This window comes from Schistocerca cancellata, chromosome 2 (assembly GCF_023864275.1).
Source record: "Schistocerca cancellata isolate TAMUIC-IGC-003103 chromosome 2, iqSchCanc2.1, whole genome shotgun sequence".
NCBI lineage: Eukaryota > Metazoa > Arthropoda > Insecta > Orthoptera > Acrididae > Schistocerca > Schistocerca cancellata.
This window is the reverse complement of record NC_064627.1, coordinates 378,852,033-378,873,841: the sequence shown is the minus strand read 5'-3', so window position 1 is coordinate 378,873,841 and position 21,809 is coordinate 378,852,033.

Genomic DNA, 21,809 nt, shown 5'->3' with positions numbered 1-21,809 from the left:
CGGGCAGTCTTCTGGATATCGGGCGCGGTCTCAGGTCGGGCGCTGTCGCCCCCCTCCCCCCAGCTACTGAGCTGTGGCATTTCGTTGCCACGTTTACTAAGGATGTACGCGGAACGGCCGCGGCAAACTATAGGGATTATAAGCGTGAAGGTGCGTCAGAACCTACTGCGGAGCTTGAAGCAGCTGCAATGTGTGGAAAGCCTGAACCTCTAGGTGGCGTCAAAACTCAGTCACTTAGCACAGGTCTTTCCGCTACGTTGCAGACTTCAGGCGGCCTTCAATTATCTCCTCTCCAGAGTACGTTATGACACCCTAGCTCTGCTCTTACACTATGGGGGGCTGAGACTGTTTAACATCTGAGCACGGCCAGCTGCCATTTATATGAACAATATGACGAAACGATGGATCAGTCAACACGCCTTCCGCCCCCCCCCCTCCCCCTTCCCCTGGGTCTTCTCTTGGAGGTCCTGAAGCCAGTCTCTCAAGTTCCCCGGTATCGGTGGCCCACGTCGCAACACATCTATCCCACGTATCGACATTCATTCTGGAATACAACTTTGTGACCTCGGATCTCCCCCAGCGCGCCGACCGCAGGTGAAAGATTTTTACGCCACCATTCTCTGAGCAGTTCCCCGTAACGTACCCAATCGTCAGCTGTCCACGAGTGTGGAAAACAAGTCTCTTACTGCCACCCACAGTGCGCACGACGTGGTATCGAGTCACCGGCTCTACAATATCGTATTAAAGTACTCCCCACTTTCTCCCAACTGACGCCCCCTGGGCACTAATAAACATTGCTTCAGGTGCGTGTCGTCGTCAGGTGTTTTGAGACTGACGCAAAAGATCACATAATGCGACGGAACCTCCGATGCTCCTGTACCCGGACGACTATTACTTTCCCCTGACAAAATATCATGCTCTTACATGGTTCAAGTGAATGATCATAGACTGTATCTTCGGCGAAGGGAAGAAACTGGAACTTGACGACTGGTCGTACCTGCAAAACACTCACAACGCTCTTGAACACGCACCGAGGCACACACCGAGGTACTATACGCTCTTTGCAAATTAAGAATGTGCGCAATGTCTTCGTGGATTCCCCATCTTGTTGGGGAGTGCCGGGATCAGTGTGACGTTGAGCGCGTCATCACATCGAACGCAGAATGACCTGATTTGTAAACAGTGAAGAAGGAAAGAGACTGGCTGTTTCATGGAAAGTCAAAAGCCGCATTCATTGAGGCATTAGCAGTGCAGCATGAGTCTGTTGTTGATATTTTAGGCGGTATTGTTGGCGACAGAAAACGCCAGTGGCAGTGGACAAGAAAATTATAGCTGCACCATTTCTTGGAGAAAGGTTCTTTTAGCTGAAGTACTGCAAGTAGTACACAAAGTTAATATAGTTCGTGCTTCGAATCACATTATTTGTAACATTCTGTTTTATAGAATTTGGATTTGTTAACTTTCCCACTGAAGAACGGGATGGAAAGATCTTGCTTAGACAGTGTTTTTCCAGTCTGCCAAATTATTGGAAAACACATAGAATATGATTAGTCCACATAGGTAACCTTTATTATGAAAAAGCTTTTGACAAAGTTAACAGTTACATTATGTGAAATTTTAGAAAAGAGTGATATACCCCAGCATCCAATAAGTGTAATTCAAATTAAAAAGTACAAAAGGGAGTCCATTTGCGAGAAACATCTGTTAAGGAGCGAGATAAGGGTGACCTTTATCACCAACAATATTTAATACAGCCGGCCGCGGTGGTCTAGCGGTTCTAGGCGCTCAGTCAGGAACCGCGCGACTGCTACCGTCGCAGGTTCGAATCCTGCCTCGGGCATGGATGTGTGTGATGTCCTTAGGTTAGTTAGGTTTAAGTAATTCTAAGTTGTAGGGGACCGATGACCTCAGATGTTAAGTCCCATAGCGCTCAGAGCCATTTGAACCATTTAATACATACATGGACGACGTCATAAAGATATGGCAGAATATAGTAGTGTACCGTTACAAGCTTAGTAATAAAACTATAAATGCACTACTGTTCCCAGATGATCAAATAATCTCAGCTGTCGCAGAAGATAAATTACAGAGATCAATTTGGTTCTTACACAAAGTGGAAAAGATTATAATCTGGCAATATCTAAAGGTGAAACTAATATAATGGCATTGCATTGTAAGGAGCATTTAAGAGCAAAAATAATAATCGATGATAAACCGCTAGGACAAATAAATACTTTTAAATAATTGGGATGTGAGGTCTCATATATCACACACAATGATCAAGAATAAAAGCTGCAAAATTCCAACTGCTAGTGGGTACTGCAAATAGTTCTCTCCTCAAAAAAAGTTAGAAAAGAGACAGTACTAAAATTTTAAAATATGATGGCAGAGCCAATGCTAATGTATGGGTGAGACTTGGACGCTAATCGGCAGTCAAAGGAGGAGGATTGAGGCAGTAGAGATGAGACGCCTAACACCTCTAGCTGGTACAAACTCATAGATCGGAAAAAAAGGTTGTGAAATACGGAATCATTATTTTTATACAATCATTTGGTTCAAATGTAATTTTTTTGTTCTTAGCACTGTGCCGTGCCATTTTCATCATCGTATTGGCTCCTTTATTTGCTCTTGTTTTCCTTCATACCATTATTTCTTCATGTGGAATCTGCTTGTGGAAAAAAAAGAAAATAGAGGGAGAGAGAGAGAGAGAAAGAGAGAGAGAGACAAGAAAAGCAGTGAAATTTGTGTTTGGAAACCAAAAGCATGTAGGATGGAATCCCAGCTGAGTCTTTTTTCTTTCACTCTGCGTTTTAACCTATCTTTCACCTTTCAATGATGATTTGCAGATAGGTATTTCGAAATATGACGACAACTTCAAACTGACACTTTCCGCCTCCCTTAGATTAACAAACGCAGTTCTCACTCTCAATTAACTGCAAGTTCTTCGAACAACAGGCAGTGAGTTACTCAACCTTGAAATATCGTGATAAGTATGATCAATAACGAAACGGTAACCACCGCATGTGTGTGATGTGAAACTTATCAAATATTTTACCTAATATTTCCAAATTGTGTGGTTTTTTATTTTTTATGCTACAAGTAAAACTTTTTTCGATAAATTATTTCAGTACGTTCAGCAGCTTTGCATCGTTTACACACAGTACATTCTTTCAGCAGCTCAGCAGGTGAGACAACTTTCAACTTTCTGCCTTCCTTGAATCGAACCTAGATGCCGACACGATTCTTGAGTGGTACTGCGAAAAAGTCTGCCACAAAGAACCCGCGGTAAAAAATTGCAGCCCTCAGTCTCAACAATGTATCACAGTGTGCACTAAGCTTCACAAGAGTAGTGCTGTAACACAAGCTGAACATGTACATCATGCGTGCTTTTTCTTGTTTTTTTCTGTTTGTGCTGTGTGTGCTTCCCATGCTTATTGAATCACTTACACATACGTCAATCAATGATTTGCGTACGATATTTACACTATTTGTAAACAACTTACATCACACTGTGCTCCCTTCAGTGCCACGAGATGTCACACCAAATCCCAATTGATTATGTTGTACATAACTTCCATGCCTCCAGACAACTTTCCTGCAGTGCACTGCTTACATCACTCGAGTTATATGAAAGTGACGATATTCAGTAAATTAACATCGTTTTCTGAAGTTTATTCGTATCTCTAAGTAGTGGCCCGCCATCAAAATACGGAACGCCACACAAGTAGACTGGCCGTAGATACCTAATGGTACCCGTGCGAAACTGTGACAGGTCCCTAGTATATAAGAAACAAATGAAAAGAAAACTGAGCATGCTTTATGTGACGATCGGTTTAAATTCAGGGAAGGTGAAGACACCATAGAAGAGCTTCCGGCGTTGCGCTTGATAACAGAAGCCAGACGGGAAAATTGAAGAATCTTTCATAGGATCCGCCTTCGTACAAAAAGTGTTCGGTAACGTAAAAAGGTGCAAAAGGAAGAAAGGCCCTATGCATTTACAAACATTTGAAATGCAGTTCCTCAGATCGTTAAAAGGTTGCAATATAGTGCCTTTCATTCCAATAATGTTATAAAACCTACAATAACTAAAACACAAATGACTGAAATAAGGATATTTAATATGAATCAAAGTAAAGCATAAAATATTAATACTATTAGTAGAAAAATCTACATAAAAGAAATCACAAACGACACTATGTGTGCTGTCAACTAAAAAAAGTGCTGAAAAAAATCACATGCAAAGAGGGTCTTATGCACATGCACGGGACAAGGACTTGGAAGCAAATTCTGCATTGCAAATCTCAAGAGAATGTATTTAATATATGAAGCAGTGATTTATTTCAGGTTGTAGGGAACGGCCTTGCCTCGTTGAATACACCAGTTCTCTTCGGATTGACAAAGTAAGCAACGTTGGCTGTGGCCAGTGCTTGGTAGTCACTATTTCATGTTCGTTATTGTTTGCTTTCTTACATTACCACTGATGTCATTCCGTTTAGAATTTAAAGCAGGACTGTGCTGCCCATGTAACGATCTTTTCTCTTGTCGAGGTCAAATTTCTGAGTTCTTTTAAGGCACAGTTTCTTTACAACGCGGCAGGTTTACTGGGGAGAAGTTAAACCATTTGCTTAATAGAGCCCAACACTTACAAATTTAATTTTGACAGTAAGATCGTTTTCATGCAGGCTGTTTGTAAATTACATTTTTCTGTTGATACCTGAAGATGATCAGACGATCGAACCAGTTGTTAACAAAAATCTAAAAATCAGTTGTCAGAAAATAATTTTATCAAATGTCTACGAGCTATGGGATATTACTTCCACAAAATGCAATAACAAAGTAACATAATCGGCGTCAATAAAGACACACTATATAGGAAACCCTTGCTCGACCAAATATTGAAAACTGTTCACCACACAAAAGAATGGAGAGCCGCTGTAAGTGGTCATGGCTGGAGGATGCTTGCAATATTAACTAGAAATATTAAAGTGGCCCTGTTTATCTGACATATTACATTGTTGCCCTCTAAAATAATTATCAAAAAATTCGTTATCTACGAAATTGAACAACAATTATCATTAACTCAGTTTACTGCATTAAAATGCATGATAAGTAGTTTGACAAATGTCAACAACAATAGTCTTATGACTTAGCAAGCCTGAACAAGGTACAGTGTGTGATCAAAAGTATCCTGAGACCCCTAAAAACACATGTTTTTCATATTAGGTGGATTTTGCTGCCTCCTCCTGCCAGGTACTCCATATCGGAGACCTCAGTAGCCATTAGACATCGTGAGAAAGCAGAATGGGGCGCTCAACAGAACTCACGGACTTCGAACGTGGTCAGGCGATTGGATGTCATTGTGTCATATGTCTGTAAGCGAGATTTCCACACTCCTAAACATCCCTAGGTCCACTGTTTCCGATGTGATAGTGAAGTGGACACGTGAAGGAACACATACAGCACAAAAGCGTACAAGCCGACTTTGTCTGTTGACTGACCGAGACCGCCGACAGTTGAAGTGGTTAGTAATGTGTAATAGGCTGACATCTATCCAGACCTTCGCAAAGGAATCATAAACTTTATCAGGAAGCACTGCAAGTACTAAGACAGTTAGGCTGGAGGTGAGAAAACTTGGATTTCATGGTCGAGCGGCTGCTCATAAGTCACACATCACGCCAGTAAATACCAAACGACGCCTCGCTTGATGTAAGTAACGTAAAAATTGTACGATTGGACAGTGGAAAAACGTAGTGTGGAGTGACTAATCAGAGTACACGATATGGCGATCCGATGGCAGAGTGTGCGTATGGCGATCGCCAAGTGAACGTCAGCGTGTGTAGTGCGTGTGTAGTGCTAACAGTAAAATTGGGCGATTGTGTTATGGTGTGGTCGTGGTTCTCATGGAGGGGGCTTGCACCCCTTGTTGTTTTGCGTGGCACTATCACAGCACAGGCCTACAATGATGTTTTAATCACCTTCTTGCTTGCTTCCCACTGTTGAAGAGCAATTCGGGGATTCCGACTGCATCTTTCAACACGATCGAGCACCTGTTCATAATGCACGGCCTGTGGCGGAGTGGTTACACAACAATAACATCCCTGAAATGGCCTGGCCTGCACGAAGTCCTGACCTGAATCGAACACCTTTGGGATATTTTGGAACGCCGACTTCGTGCTAGGCTTCAACGACCGACATCGATACCTCCCCTCAGTGCAGCACTACGCGAAGAATGGGCTGCCATTCCCAAGAAACCTTCCAGCACCTGAGTGAACGTATGCCTGCGAGAGTGGAAACTGTCATCAAGGCTAACACCATATTGTTTTCCAGCATTACCGATGGAGGGCGCCACGAACTTGTAAGTCATTTTCAGCCAGGTGTCAGGATACTTTTTATCACATAGTGTATCTGGAATATGATTGAAACGAACGGAAGTCAGAATAAAACACAAGAACTACAGAAAGTACGAGTTCGCACTTATGAGCAGAGCCGAAAACATATTGAACCTTATTTGCTAGAAAGTCTTCAGAATGAAGACTGAAATTACTGACTCTCGGTGAAAATGACTCGGTTTCCCGTACAGTTCGTATCGCTGCAGGGTCTGGTTCTCATCACATTAATCTGCACATGGTGGCTCAAGTGGCTTTCCAAATCAGTCATTGGTTACATACCAACAACATGCATCTGAGTCTAATAAGTTCAAATCAGCACAGAAGCTTCTTATTAGGTGAACATGCAATTCAGTATGAAAATGTAACCTACGTTAGTTAAGTACAGGCAATCGCCGGTACTCACACACATTTCATTTATCATGGGAATTAATTATTCCGATTTGATGTATCTTTTTAGTGATGGTTTTACTTAAGCTCCGGGACAGATTGGAAAAAACAATCACGTAACGCCACGCCCTTAATCACGGATTTATTAGTCAGCGAGAGCCTCACTACAAGCCAGTAGGAATAATTACACGAATAGGTACGACGCACTGTGAGTCCCCTATATAACATATAATTGACCATTATATCGCACAAAAGGTGGATCCATTGGTGCAAGAGTAGGTGGGAAGTATTGTCTTATCAGAAGAGAAGCAGCCAAAGTTGACTGATTTGAACGTAGACTAGTCATGGGGTGTCGTATGTGTACCATGTACATCAACAACATTTGAACCTTTCTAAAGCAGCCCAAATCGACTGCTGGATGGCGTCACTTTGACGGGGAAACGCGAAGGAACAGCAATAGCTAGACCAAGACCAGACAGATCTCAAGTCACTGACGGACAGGAACTGTCGAACTGTGGAGGATGGAAGTAAAAAATCTCAATAAATCAGTGGAAAGAATCAATCGTGATTTCCGAAGTGCTACCAGCAGTCCAGTTAGCACAGTGGTTGTGAACAGAGAGTTAAAAGGAATGGGGTATAATGGTCGAACAGCTCATCCTATGCCACACATTTGTGTGGTCAGTGCTAAGCGACGCTTGCCGTTGTGTCAACAGCTGACGTCACTGGACAGTGGACGACTGGAAACGAGTGATTTGGAGTGATGAATCACGCTTTACCTTGTTTCAATTCGATGGAAAAATCTGACTTTGGCGAGTGCCTGGAGGTCTTACGTGCACTGTTTTATAAAGTAGCATCTGCGAAGGAATGGTTTGTGGACAATAACACACAGTAAATAGAATGGCCTGCACAGAGTCCCGACCTGAACGCAGAGGAACACATTTGGGGTGAATTAGAACGTTGACTTTCCTCCAGATCACAACGTCTGCTGCGTGGGGTAGCCGCGCGGTCTAGGGCGTCTTGTCTCGGCCCGCGCCACTCCCCCCGTCCGAGGTTCGAGTCCTCCCTCGAGCGTGGGTGTGTGTGTGTTGCCCTTAGCGTAAGTTAGTTTAAGTTAGATTACGTAGTGCCTAAGCTTAGGGACCGATGACCTCATAAGTGTGGTCCCATAAGACCTTACCACAAATTTCCAATTCGCACCGTCCAACATCACTACCATTGGCTGTTGAGAATGAATGGGCTGCCATTTCTCTACAGACATCCAGACACCTCATTGAAATCGTCCCCAGCAGAGTTCAAACCGGTGTAAAGGTAACAGTTGGCACACCCCATATCAATGCCCTCTAATAGCTGTACTTTTGATAAGATAGTGTATTAGCATAAAAAACATTCTATGCATGGAGCTACGCCATGATGTACAAAGTACTGTTATTAGGTGGATATAACCGACGTTTGAAGATATTTTGTTACCTCCTTCTTCTCGGTCTGCGAGTTTACATCAGGAAACGTATTACTTCCTACTCTTGTAAGTGCGACCGGGACGGTCGCGGGGTTGACATGACGGGAAGCGCGCCGGGACCCGCGGAGAGGCCCGCGAACAACAACACAACGGGAGTGGACGGACACGACCAACGAAGGACAGAACGAACAACAACAAGATCTAACAATGGATTCACAAGGAAACCTAACAAACACGTCCACTCGTACACAGAACAAGAAAGTAAGTAAGCTGTCTAACGCGAGGCGATGTATCCACAGACGTACGCAAGATTAGACTGGCTGGCTGAGCTTTTCTTTTTTCTTCTTTATTGTGATTTCATTCCCCTGCCCCGCCGCTCTTCAGCCGAGTGACATGACAACTAAAACAAGAATAAAATGATACATACATAAGGCGATAAAAAAAGGGAACATAAAACAGAGGAAGGGGAGAAAATGGAGGTAAAAATACACTGACATGGAGACGTTCATGGGGGACAGTTAAAAAAAAAGTCACCAGAAGGTTAAAAAACACAGTTGGCGACTCTTAAAACACAGAGAAGACACTGAATGCGCATGCACAGGTTAAAAGTCGGCCACAGTATTAAAAACACTCCGGAACAACACACTTAAAACCCACTTGGAGCACACATGACGAAGAATAAGACTGCCAGGTGGGACCTACTGAGGGAAAGGTCAGAGAGGATGGAAAAGGAGGGGAGAGCAAAGAGCAGCTGGGGAAGCGGCGGGATAAAGAGAGTAGGGGAGTCAGCGGGTACACTAAGAGGCAGCAGACACGTGGGGCAGGAGAGGAAGAGTGAAGACAAGGCAGGAGGAAGTGCAGAGACACTGAAAGGGGGCACAAGAGAGGGAGGGGGAATATGAGGGGGAAGCCGCTCAGGAGGAGGGAGGGGGGAGGAGAGGGAGCCCCGAGGAGGAGGCAGGAAGATGGCGTTAGAGTTGGCAGGAAGGGTAAATGTCAGGGCGAAGCTCATCATCCGGGAGGGGTAGATGGTGGAAGTTTTGTTGGGAAAGGAGATGGAGGGTGTGGAGATGGAGAGAGGGTGGGACACAACGGTAAAGGCGCTGCAACAGGTTGCGGGTGGAGAGGAAGGGAGACACCAGGGGGTGAGGGGGATCAAGGCGGCAGACAATATATAGCGTGCAGATATGTTCAAGGAAAAGAAGAAGGTGGGGGAAGGGGATGAGGTCGTAGAGGATTCACGTGGGGGACGGAAAGTGGATGCGGAAGGCGAGGCGGAGCGCATGGCGTTCGAGGATTTGGAGGGGCGGAAATCCAAGCTACGCTGACATAACAAAGAATGGGGCGGATAAAGGATTTGTAGGTGTGAATGATGGTGGAAGGATGCAGACCCATGTCCGGCCGCAGTTTCAGGAGGAAGAGGTGGTTGTGAGCTTTGTGTTGGATGGTAAGGAGATGGGGAGTCCAGGTGAGGTGGCGGTCGAGTTTGAGGCCAAGGTATTTGAGGGTAGGAGTGAGATGGATAGGACGGCCATAAATGGTGAGGTAGAAATCATGGAGGCGGAAGGAGCGAGTGGTGCAGCCTATGATGATCGCCTGGGTCTTGGTGGGATTGATTTGGAGGAACCACTGGTTGCACCAAGCGCTGAATTGGTCAAGGTGGTTTTGGAGGGTACTTTGGACCGTCGAAGGGGAGGATAAAGGGCTAGGAAGGCGGTGTCATCAGCAACTGGCTGAGCGAGAGGCAGGCGCTTAAATACTCTATCTGGGGCGCCGCTATTGGCTGCTGGAACCACGTGTTCGACTGTGGCGCCCTCACACTAAAAGCGAGCCAAGAGGCGCGCGCCGCCACAGCTTATGGCGCGACGGTGCAGAGACCTCTAAGGGTCTTCGACGTCCCTGACGTCTGGCGTGGATTCAAATTCCGCGGCCCGCGATACCGGACTACAAACGATATCTCGCGCGTTGTTCACAAGGATGAAGTAAGAGGAACTCGGTCGTATACTAACTTTGGGGAACGGCCGTGAAAGGAACTGAAAACGGGTGAAGATGAATGGTACTCTATGTCGCACACACAATGCGGTGAAGTTCAAGTGTAGACATCTATCTGTATCATTCTGAAGCCCATCATAGAGCAGTTTTTGTTTCATACTCGTAGAATCGAATTTGGAAGTTTTATCATATGTTATTTTCGAGACCAGCTCCTTTACACACGAGTTGCTTAGAGTAATTTGATATGATTGCTGCATAAAGCGGGAGAGAAGCACTATCACCGATGGAAGGCATCATCATCGTCTTCAACGATTAGATGTTTTAGCCTGTTCCATCTCAAAAATTGGTCATGTCATGTCTTTAATGGTTCAAATGTGGAACGTTCCTGTTTCCTGTTAGGTTATACATTATTGCAGCTAAATATAATAGTTATCCTGTTATTAGACATACTTTTGACATAGTCTTTCCAGTTTAGGCTACATTTTTCAGTCATAGTTGTAATGGGTTCTACATTTAGTGCTCGTCTAAAATGATCTAGTAGTAAATAACCAGCTACATAGAGGAGGAACATCATGTCTGTTGAGTCTTACCGTACATGATCTGATGTTAGGGCCTACCGTTAGCTACCATATGGCAGCATAGGAAGGCTATTACTTTGTAAAGTTTAATTATACTTTTGTTATCTTTAAGTTAAGATATAATGCAAGTTGTATGGTTACACAGAAAAATCTGAATATGGCCAATTTTAGCTCTACATAATCTGACATGAGAAATACAAAATTGTGCCCTAGACATTTAAAGTCTCTTACTTGTTCAATTATTTGTTCATCTATAACAATATTGGTCGTTATGGGTTCCAGTCCCCGAAACGCCATCACTTTTCTTTTATCTGACGCTATAATATTCTGTTTTTAGAGCAATTTGATTCAAATTATGTACTGCAATTAGAACATTTTCTTCATATTTTCCTGTTATAAGCTTATCACAGCAACATCATGAAATTAAAATTATAACTTCTTACTGTTTTGCTTAAAGCGATCAGCATACACTGAGGTCACAAAAGTCGTGGGATACATCCTAACATCGTGTCCGACTGCCTTCTTCCCGGCGCAGTACAGCAACTCGACGTGGCCTGGAATCAACAACACATTGGAAGTCCCCTGCAGAAATACTGAGCAATGCTACCTCTATAGCCGTCCATAGTTGCGAAAGTGTTGCCGGTGCAGGATTTTGCCCACAAAATGACCTCTCGATTATGCCCCATAAATTTTCGTTGGGATTCATCTCGAGCGATCTCGGTGGCCAGACCATTCGCAAGAATTGTCCAGAATATTCTTCAAACCAAGCGTGAACAATTGAGGGCAGGTAACACGGGGTATTGTCATCCTAATAATTCCATCGTCGTTTGGGGACATGAAGTCCATAAACGGCGGCAAACAGTCTCCAAGGTGCCCAACATAACCATTTGCAGTCAACGATTAATTCAGCTGGACCAGAGGACCCAATCCATTCCTTGCAAACACAGCCCTCGCCGTTATGGACCCACCACAAGCTTGTACAGCGCCTTGTTGACAACTTGTATCCATGGCCACACTCGAACTCTACCTTCAATTCTGACCGACTGAAATCGGGACTCATTTGACCAAGCCACGGTTTCCCAGTCGTCTGGGGTCCAACCGATGTGGCTACGCGCCCAGCGGAGATGCCGCGGGCGATGTAGTGCTGTTGGCAAAGGCACTCGCGTCGGTCGTCTGCTCCCATAGACAATTAACGCCAAATTTCGGGCACTTTTCTAACGGATACGTTCGTCATACGTCCCACATTGATTCCTGCAGTTATATCACGCAGTGTTGATCGTCTGTTAGCACTGACAACTCCACGCGAACGCCACTGCTCTCGGTTGTTAAGTGGAGGCCGTCGGCCACTGCGTTGTCCGTGGTGAGAGGTAATGAACGAAATTTGATGCTCTTGGGGCACTCTTGACGCTATCGGTCTCGGAATATTGAATTCCTGAACGATTTCCGAAACTGAATGTCCCAGGCGTATAGCTCCAACTACCATTCAGCGTTCAAAGTTTGTTAATTCCCGTCGTGCAGCCATAATCACGTCGGAAACCTTTTCATATAAATCACCTGAGTACAAATGTCAGCTACGCCAATGCACTGCCATTTTACGCCTTCTGTATGTCATGCTATCGCCATCTGTATATGTGCAGATCGCTAACCGATGACTGTTGTCACCTCAGTGCACAACCAAGTATGAATTATAACGTCATCAGGAACTCTGAGAAGTGTGAACATTCGCTGTTATATTTCCTTCCTTTCCGTCTTTGTTCAACTGTACTCAGCTAGTACTAAAGAAATTTAACTGAAGTTGGACCAGAGGACATTAGTACAGCAAGACCAGTGAACGTCAGTGTCTGTAGTGAGTTTTCTCAGCATATCCGTTGTGATTAGCACTGAGCGCTGTTGCATCATTCTGTTGCCTTGGAGCTGAACGGTCCGTAATTTACTGCACTGTATACAAAATTAGGATTGTCCTCAAACCAACGCAAGGTGGTACTAGCACCTCACATGGACAGAATGCTCAGCCAACGCTCTGTTCTCTTCCCTAGTCAAAAAGTGCTGTTGCAGTAGCGTTCCGAGGAAAACCGTAGTTAAGAAGTATGTCGTGAACAGAGTGTTACAAAACAATATAAAGTGTAGTAAAGATAAATTTAGCAAACAGAGGTATCCTAAGGATATTATTAGTTAAGGTGTGAAACCAAAAATGCGATGAAAAATGTAACAAAACCAGAAAACTTATCCAAAACAAAACAAAAAATCGAAAGAGAAAATGAATACTCACCTGCAACATACGCTCTGAGCTCACGACCGAATGAAGGTCAGCAACTATCGTTACGTCATGCGTACTTCATTGCAGGTCTACATTTGAGCTAACAGTGCAACTACCATCAGTGCGTTATACACTATGTGATCAAAAGCATCCGGACACCTGGCTGAGAATAACTTACAAGTTCGTGGCGCCCCCCCTCCCCCCCCCCCCCCGGTAATGCTGAAATTCAATATGGTGTTGGCCCACCCTTAGCCTTGATGACAGCTTACATTGCCGCAGGCATACGTTCAATCAGGTGCTGAATGTTTCTTGGGCAATGGCAGCCCATTGTACACAGAGTGCTGCAGTGAGTAGAGGTATCGATGTCGGTCGATGAGGCCTGGCACGAAGTCGGCGTTCCAAAATATCCCGAAGGTGTTCTATACGATTTAGGTAGGACTCTGTCCAAAACATCCCAAAGGTGTCCTATAGGACCACTCCTCCACAGGCCGTGCATTATGAACAGGTGCTCGATCGTATTGAAACATACAATCGCCATCTCCGAATTGCTCTCCAACCGTGGGTAGCAAGAAGGTGCTTAAAGCATCAATGTAGGCCTGTGATGTGGTAGCGCCACGCAAAACAACAAGGGGATCAAACCCCCTCCACGAAAACACGACCTCACCAAAACACCATCGCCTCCGATTTTGACTGTTGGCACTACACACGCTGGTAGGTGACGTTCACCGGCCATTCGCTATACCCACACCGTGCCATTGGATCGCCAAATTGTGTACCGTGATTTCCACTGTTCAATGTTTACGAAAATTCTGGAAATTTGTGGTAAGGTCTTATGGAAACAAACTACTTAGGTCATCGGTTCCTAAGCCTACACACTTCTTAATCTAACTTAAAATAACTTACGCTGTGGACAATACACACACACCCATACCCGAGGGAGGACTCGAGCCTCAGACGCTCCTTACACCAAGCGAGGTGTCGTTTGGCATTTAATGGCGTGATGGTTGGCTTATGAGCAGCCGCTCGACCGTGAAATCCTTCTCACCTCCCCCCTAACTGCCACAGTACTTCCAATGGAACCTGATGCAATTTGGAATTCCTGTGTGATGTTCTGGATAGATGTCTGCCTATTACATATTACAACCCTTTATCAACTGTCGGCGGTCCCTGTCAGTCAACAGACGAGGTCAGCCTGTACGCTTATTCCAATATAATTTTGGTATGTACGAGCAACTGATACTGGTAGATGCCAAAGTTATGGTGTAATATGTGTCACTGTAACTATACACACTGTGGGTGTAAGTAGCTAACTATTACGCGCTGATGATAGCTGCGCTGTTAGTTCAAATCTAGATTTGGAATAAAACGCAAATGACATTACGACCGATGCTGACTTTTTTTCCGTCCCGGATTACATCACGGTCTTGGGGCACAATTACTCATATGGAATCAAACATGATGATATGCTGGAAAGCAACATTACGTACCCTGTATTAATGTCGATACTATTTCTGAGATAGATTCAGACTGGGTGATCTCGTTGGGCAATTTACGTATTAGGTGTGAGAAATTCGTGAATCAGAGCAGCTGTAAGGCTACTGGCGGTATGGTCTATGAAGTTCGCGCCAACTGATCTCCGAAATGTTTCACATGTGGCTGATGTGCCTTACTTGTGTAACTCATAGAGGAAACACTAGTATTCAAACCACCAAAGAAAATTTGGAGCCCTATATTCCCATCCATATGACATCTCTCCACAAACTACGATAATTCTAATCGCGAAACCATTGAGTAGAACATACTTCACTACAAAGTCAACCAGAGAAAACTAAATTTGCTGTGTGTGAGATGTAATGTGGGGCAAAGTTTAGTCTTATCAGTCAATCCTTCCATAGAGCTTTCACATGGCCAGTGAGACTAGAATACCCTGGATAAATGATACAACAAAGCGTCTGACATGAAAAAACTTCAGAGATACAGTATGGGGTACCGCATGGGAGGTTTGAAAAGAATGGTGCACTTTGTGCTTTGTGCACTTGACTTATACTCGGCTAATGACTTTCGTTCTGCCGCAACGCCAGGAGACTGCTTTCAGGCAGATCTAAAGAGGAGGAATGCTGTCTCGATATTGTCGATGTAAAAAAATAAATAAATAAATAAATAAATAAATAAAAAGAAGTAGAAGGAAAAAGATGATACGGTGGTGTTTAAGCAGTCAGTCATGCCAGAAGTAGTTGCAGAGGGTGGCCAGATGCCCTTCCTGACACCACCCCAAGCCCTCTGGGACGGAATTAGTGTACCCCAGCTGTCTGTGTCTAGTGTAGGCCATCGAATAGTGCGAACGTGTGTCAAATGTCTGCGAGTCGTGTGACTGAGGCGGAACGCGGGGACCAGCCCAGTATTCGCCTAGCAGAATGTGGAAAACCACCTGAAAACATATCCAGGATATATATATATATATATATATATATATATATATATATATATATATATATATATATATATATATATATATATATAGGGTGAGTCACCTAAGGTTACCGCTGGATATATTTCGTAAACCACATCAAATACTGACGAACCGATTCCACAGACCGAACGTGAGGAGAGGGGCTAGTGTGATTGTTTAATACAAACCATACAGAAATGGACGGAAGAATGTTTTTTAACACAAACCTACGTTTTTTTAAATGGAACCTCGTTAGTTTTGTTAGCACATCTGAACATATAAACAAATACGTAATCAGTGCCGTTTGTTGCATTGTAAAATGTTAATTACATACGGAGATATTGTAACCTAAAGTTGACGCTTGAGTACCACTCCTCCGCTGTTCGATCGTGTGTATCGGAGAGCACTGCAACATACATCGCGTTTCTACAGAATGATCTGCCAACGTTGCTCGAAAATGTCCCACTCGAAACGCGTCGACGTTTGTGGTATCAGCATGATGGTGTACCTGCACATTCCGCAATTAACACTAGGCTGACCCTTGACAGGATGTTCGACGGGCGTTTCATAGGACGTGGAGGACGCATAAATTGGCCAGCCCGTTCTCCTGATCTTAGACCTCAGGACTTCTTTCTGTGGGGTACGTTAAAGGAGAATGTGTACCGTGATGTCCCTACAACCCCAGAGGATATGAAACAACGTATTGTGGCAGCCTGCGGCGACATTACACCAGATGAACTGCGGCGTGTACGATATTCATTACGCCAGAGATTGCAAATGTGTGCAGCAAACGATGGCCACCACATTGAACATCTATTGGCCTGACATGTCGGGACACACTCTATTCCACTCCGTAATTGTAAACGGAAACCACGTGTGTATGTGTACCTCACCCCTCATAGTAATGTACATGTGCGTCAGTGAAATAGACCAATAAAAAGGCGTTAGCATGTGGACGTAATGTGCTGTTCCAGTCTCTTCTGTACCTAAGGTCCATCACCGTTCCCTTTGGATCCGTACGTAATTCGGTGCTCTCCGATAAACACGATCGAACAGTGGAGGAGTGGTACTCAAGCGTCAACTTTAGGTTACAATATCTCCGGATGTAATTAACATTTTACAATGCAACAAACGGCACTGATTACGTATTTGTTTATATGTTCAGATGTGCAAACAAAACTAACGGGGTTTCATTTAAAAAAACGTAGGTTTGTGTTAAAAAACATACTTCCGTGCATTTTTGTTTGGTTTGTATTAAACAATTACACTAGCGCCTCTCCTCGCGTTCGGTCTGTGGAATCGGTTCGTCAGTATTTGATGTGGTTTAAGAAATATATCCAGCGGTAACGTTAGGTGACTCACCCTGTATATATATATATATAATCATTCAAGAAAATGTTCTTTAGCCGTCAGGGGGACATCAATCAGCATGATTGCCTTCGTTGTAGCTTTGTTTTTTTACAAAGATATGAACAGTAGTATAACATTTTTAAATAGCACACTGTATTTTTTATTCCGTAATTCATTTCCTCTCCTAAAGACCTATTCAAAAATGTATCACAGTGTACGAATCACGGAAACACAACGTAATTATTTACATCACTTACTTTGGGATCACTAACTCGTCCACTTGCTGGAGTTGTTAGAAAACAAATGAAAACGAAGTAAAGACATAACACAAAATTGACTTTGACTCTCCTGTACCACTGCGAAGGAGTAGAGCATTAAAAGGTGCTCAAAGTGATGACCCTCGACACCGTTATACTGGTGCACTATTTGAATGAAAGAATTATTTACTGCTTCTAGTGTTTCCGGCTGAAGAGAATTACAAGCAAGGACCGTACGTTCCTGCATGTTCTCTGGAGTTGTTGGACTATCGAGATAGACGTCTTTAATGCATCCCCAAAGAAAAAAGCAGACGATTTAAACAGGAGACCTTTCAGGCCAAGTAACTGTTCCTCCTCGACCAATCCATCTGGCAAGACACCTTCGGTTCAGAACACGACGTGCACGCAAGGAAATATGTGCTGGACATCCATCGTGTTGATACCACATAAGCATTCTGGTTCTTAGCAGCGCCACAACATGTTATTCCAGTGCCTGCGTTATTCTGAAGACGATGCACTGCCGAAGCGCATCGTCTTCGTAATAACACTGGCACTGCAATATCGTGTTTGGCTGCCCGTACCAGGCATCCGACTTTCAAGCACAACGTTTGATCTTAAGGGGAATACACATAATGGATGTGCTAGTACAGATCGAGGGCCTGCCCGGCTAGCCACGCGGTCCAACGCGCTACTTCCCGAGCGGGAGCGCGTGCCGGTCCCCGGCACGAATCTGCCCGGCGGATTAGTGTCGAGGTCAGCCTGTGCATGGTTTTTAAGGCGGTTTTCCATCTACCTCGGCGAATGCGGGCTGGTTCCCCTTATTCCGCCTCAGTTACACTATATTGACTACTCACCGGAGGATGGCTGGATGTCTCCGGGCCGAGATATCGTGGCAGAATGTTGATGGGCTCCGACTGCAAACCCGAAAATTACTGGAAGAAGAAATACCTCAGGAAAATTTCAGAAGTCACGTTCGTGTGTGTCTTTCTTTCTTCTGGAATTATAATCATGAATGTCACTTTTGTTTTTAAACTGGTCCATGTTGGTGAGAACAAATTTCATTACTTGACCACTTGGGATGACCACAGTGTCTGGATGGCTCAGAAATCGAAGCATCTGCCTGGTAAGCAGGGTACGTGGTTTCGAATCCCAGTCCGCGACAAATTTTCAGATTTCCTCATTGATGTAAATCACTCCCCATTAGAGGCTACAAGTCGTAATTCCTTTGTCTCTTGAAAAATTTTTAACAAATTTTACCACTAGATGGCGCTGTAATCGGCAGCGGTAGTTTATGCATAATAAAAGCCGCTTGGTATAAGGCTCTTTCTCTGTTTTCATTTGAGACTCTCTGCGTGACCGTCTCAACGCAGCTTCCCGTGCTACTGTCAAAGTTATTTTACAAGAAGGGTGACTTTGTGCCAGTAGCTATGCAAACGTTCCGGACAGTCATCGGTATGAAAAAAGGCATGGGTGCAATGTCTGTCAAGAGTCTGGAGAAGTGAAAAGTGGCAGAGGGAGGAAACCAGCTGATCTGACGTTTGTCGAAGATGTGGCCACAGCAATGGAGGTGAAGTCGACCAGTGGTGTGCAAACATGCAATGCACTAAGTAATGTCCGAGCTTTGCACACGGCTGTGGGTACGGTGTATAAAATTCTACGAAAAATCCTACGAGGTGCATTCAAGTTCTAAGGCCTCCGATTTTTTTTCTAATTAACTACACACCCGAAATCGATGAAACTGGCGTTACTTCTCGACGTAATCGCCCTACAGACGTACACATTTTTCACAACGCTGACGCCATGATTCCATGGCAGCGGCGAAGGCTTCTTTAGGAGTCTGGTTTGACCACTGGAAAATCGCTGAGGCAATAGCAGCACGGCTGGTGAATGTGCGGCCACGGAGAGTGTCTTTCATTATCGAAAAAAGCCAAAAGTCACTAGGAGCCAGGTCAGGTGAGTAGGGAGCATGAGGAATCACTTCAAAGTTTTTATCACGAAGAAACTGTTGCGTAACGTTAGCTCGATGTGCGGGTGCGTTGTCTTGGTGAAACAGCACACGCGCAGCCCTTCCCGGACGTTTTTGTTGCAGTGCAGGAAGGAATTTGTTCTTCAAAATATTTTCGTAGGATGCACCTGTTACCGTAGTGCCCTTTGGAACGCAATGGGTAAGGATTACGCCCTCGCTGTCCCAGAACATGGACACTATCATTTTTTCAGCACTGGCGGTTACCCGAAATTTTTTTGGTGGCGGTGAATCTGTGTGCTTCCATTGAGCTGACTGGCGCTTTGTTTCTGGATTGAAAAATGGAATCCACGTCTCATCCATTGTCACAACTGACGAAACGAAAGTCCCATTCGTGCTATCATTGCGCGTCAACATTGTTTGGCAACATGCCACACGGGCAGCCATGTGGTCGTCTGTCAGCATTCGTGGCACCCACCTGGATGACACTTTTCGCATTTTCAGGTCGTCATGCAGGATTGTGTGCACAGAACCAACAGAAATGCCAACTCTGGAGGCGATCTGTTCAACAGTCATTCGGAGATCCCCGAAAACAATTCTCTCCACTTTCTCGATCATGTCGTCAGACTGGCTTGTGCGAGCCCGAGGTTGTTTCGGTTTGTTGTCACATGATGTTCTGCCTTCATTAAACTGTCGCACCTATGAACGCACTTTCGACACATGCATAACTGCATCACCACATGTCTCCAACTGTCGATGAATTTCAATTGGTTTCACACCACGCAAATTCAGAAAACGAAGTAAGGAAAACGTCGCCATTTTAAGTATTTAAAACAGTTCTCATTCTCACCGCTGGCGGTAAAATTCCATCTGCCGTAAGGTGCTGCCATCTCTGGGACGTATTGACAATGAACGCGGCCTCATTTTAAAACAATGCGCATGTTTCTATCTCTTTCCAGTCCAGAGAAAAAAATCGGAGGCCTTAGAACTTGAATGCACCTCGTACATTGCTATCTATAGAAAATTACCCACATTCAGCAGTTGGTTTATAGTGACCTGCCAGCAAGACAAACGTTTGCTCATCCTGCTCACATGGATGTGGACAATGAATGGCCGCGGAACATTCTGTGGACTGATGCAGCTCATTTACATCTTCAAGGATATGTCAATACACATAATTGCAGAATGCGGGCAATAGAAATCCAATCGCGCATTAATCGCTACCGCGTCATTCTGTGAAGGTAACTGTGTGGTGCAGTTTGAAGGCATCGTTTATCGTATGGCCTTGGGGTTCTGTGAGTCTTGTTGCAAGGACCTTCACTAGTAAACGTTACGAGAATATTGTGCGCACCAACGTGGGTGTGTGAGTAGCATCATTTTTATTCAAGATGGCGCTTCTCCTCACTTTGCACAGCTGCTGCAGAGGCGCTACGAAAATGCTAATCATCCGTCATTTCGCTACAGTATCGCCGTATACATGATCTTTATCATCGCGGCTTCTGGCTGAGGGGTTATCTGAAAGGTGCTTTTTTCAGTGCACCGTTTGTATATGTAGCTTTTCGTTAAATTTTTTGTTTCCGTAACGTTTCCCCTTTTTCTATAATATTCCGTTCAAATTTGACCTCATTCTGAGAATTGGTTCTTTTTTTTACAGCGTTTTGATGCTGGAACTTTAATTATAATAACCCTGTACATCAGACCATTCACAGAAGTTTGCCTGAGTTACGTGACCATCAGCACTCCAGTGTGTCACGTTTAGCGGTGTAATCAAACTGCGGACGTCGCAGCCTGTGCTGGGGAGCGGCTGAGTTAGACGGCGCAGCAGGTACAAGACTGCGCGGCCGCTTATTGGCTGTAAGGTGACAGGCTGCCACACCTGGCGACCCCGCATATCCATCTCCGCCCGTGCTACGTCAGAGGGCTCTGCATAACGGCCGGGATTCCCTGCCGGTGGGGCAGATGATTTTTATCGGGCCGGGCGAACCGTGGCGCCTCTTTTGACTTGCCGATGAGCGCGAATCTGGCAACCGAGGCTCATAGCGGCTGCGTGCGAGCGCAACGGGCAGGGCAGGGCAGGGCCCATCCTGCCACGGGCTGGAACAACCTCGGCGTCGGTCTGACGGACAGCAGCTTGCCTAACTGCCTGGTGGTATGCAGGTTTGCATACCACGGAGTACACGTTTCATCAAGGATGATATAATGTAATTTGCTTGTCTCGAGATAAATTCAGAAAAAGAAGTTCGCTTCTGAGCATTAAAGTTGCAAAAACTGGAGGAATAGCTGATAACGGAATTTTGCTTTTTGATCCTATAAAATATAAGGCTTTCCGTCTGAGGGCATTGCTGCAGCGTATATGCAACGTAGTACGACTCGGATGCGGGCATACAAGCATAGACGTGTAGGCAAGGGATTAGCGTGGCATTCGCGTTTTTCAACATTCGTGCGGTAAACATGGAAACGTGAACTATGGAGACGTTATTAGCAAATGCGTCCAAACAGCACCAACATGTTGTTATTCTTTTCTTGGCTACCGAAGGACAAACGCCAATAGACATCCATCGGAAAATGAAAAACATGTCTGTCGAAAACTGCACATTGTGGAATGGTGCGCCGGCCACTGTGGCCGAGCGCTTCTAGGCGCTTCAGTCCAGAATCGCGCAGCTGCTGCGGTCGCCGGTTCGAATCCTGCCTTGCGCATGTATATGTGTGATGTCCTTAGGTTAGTTAGGTT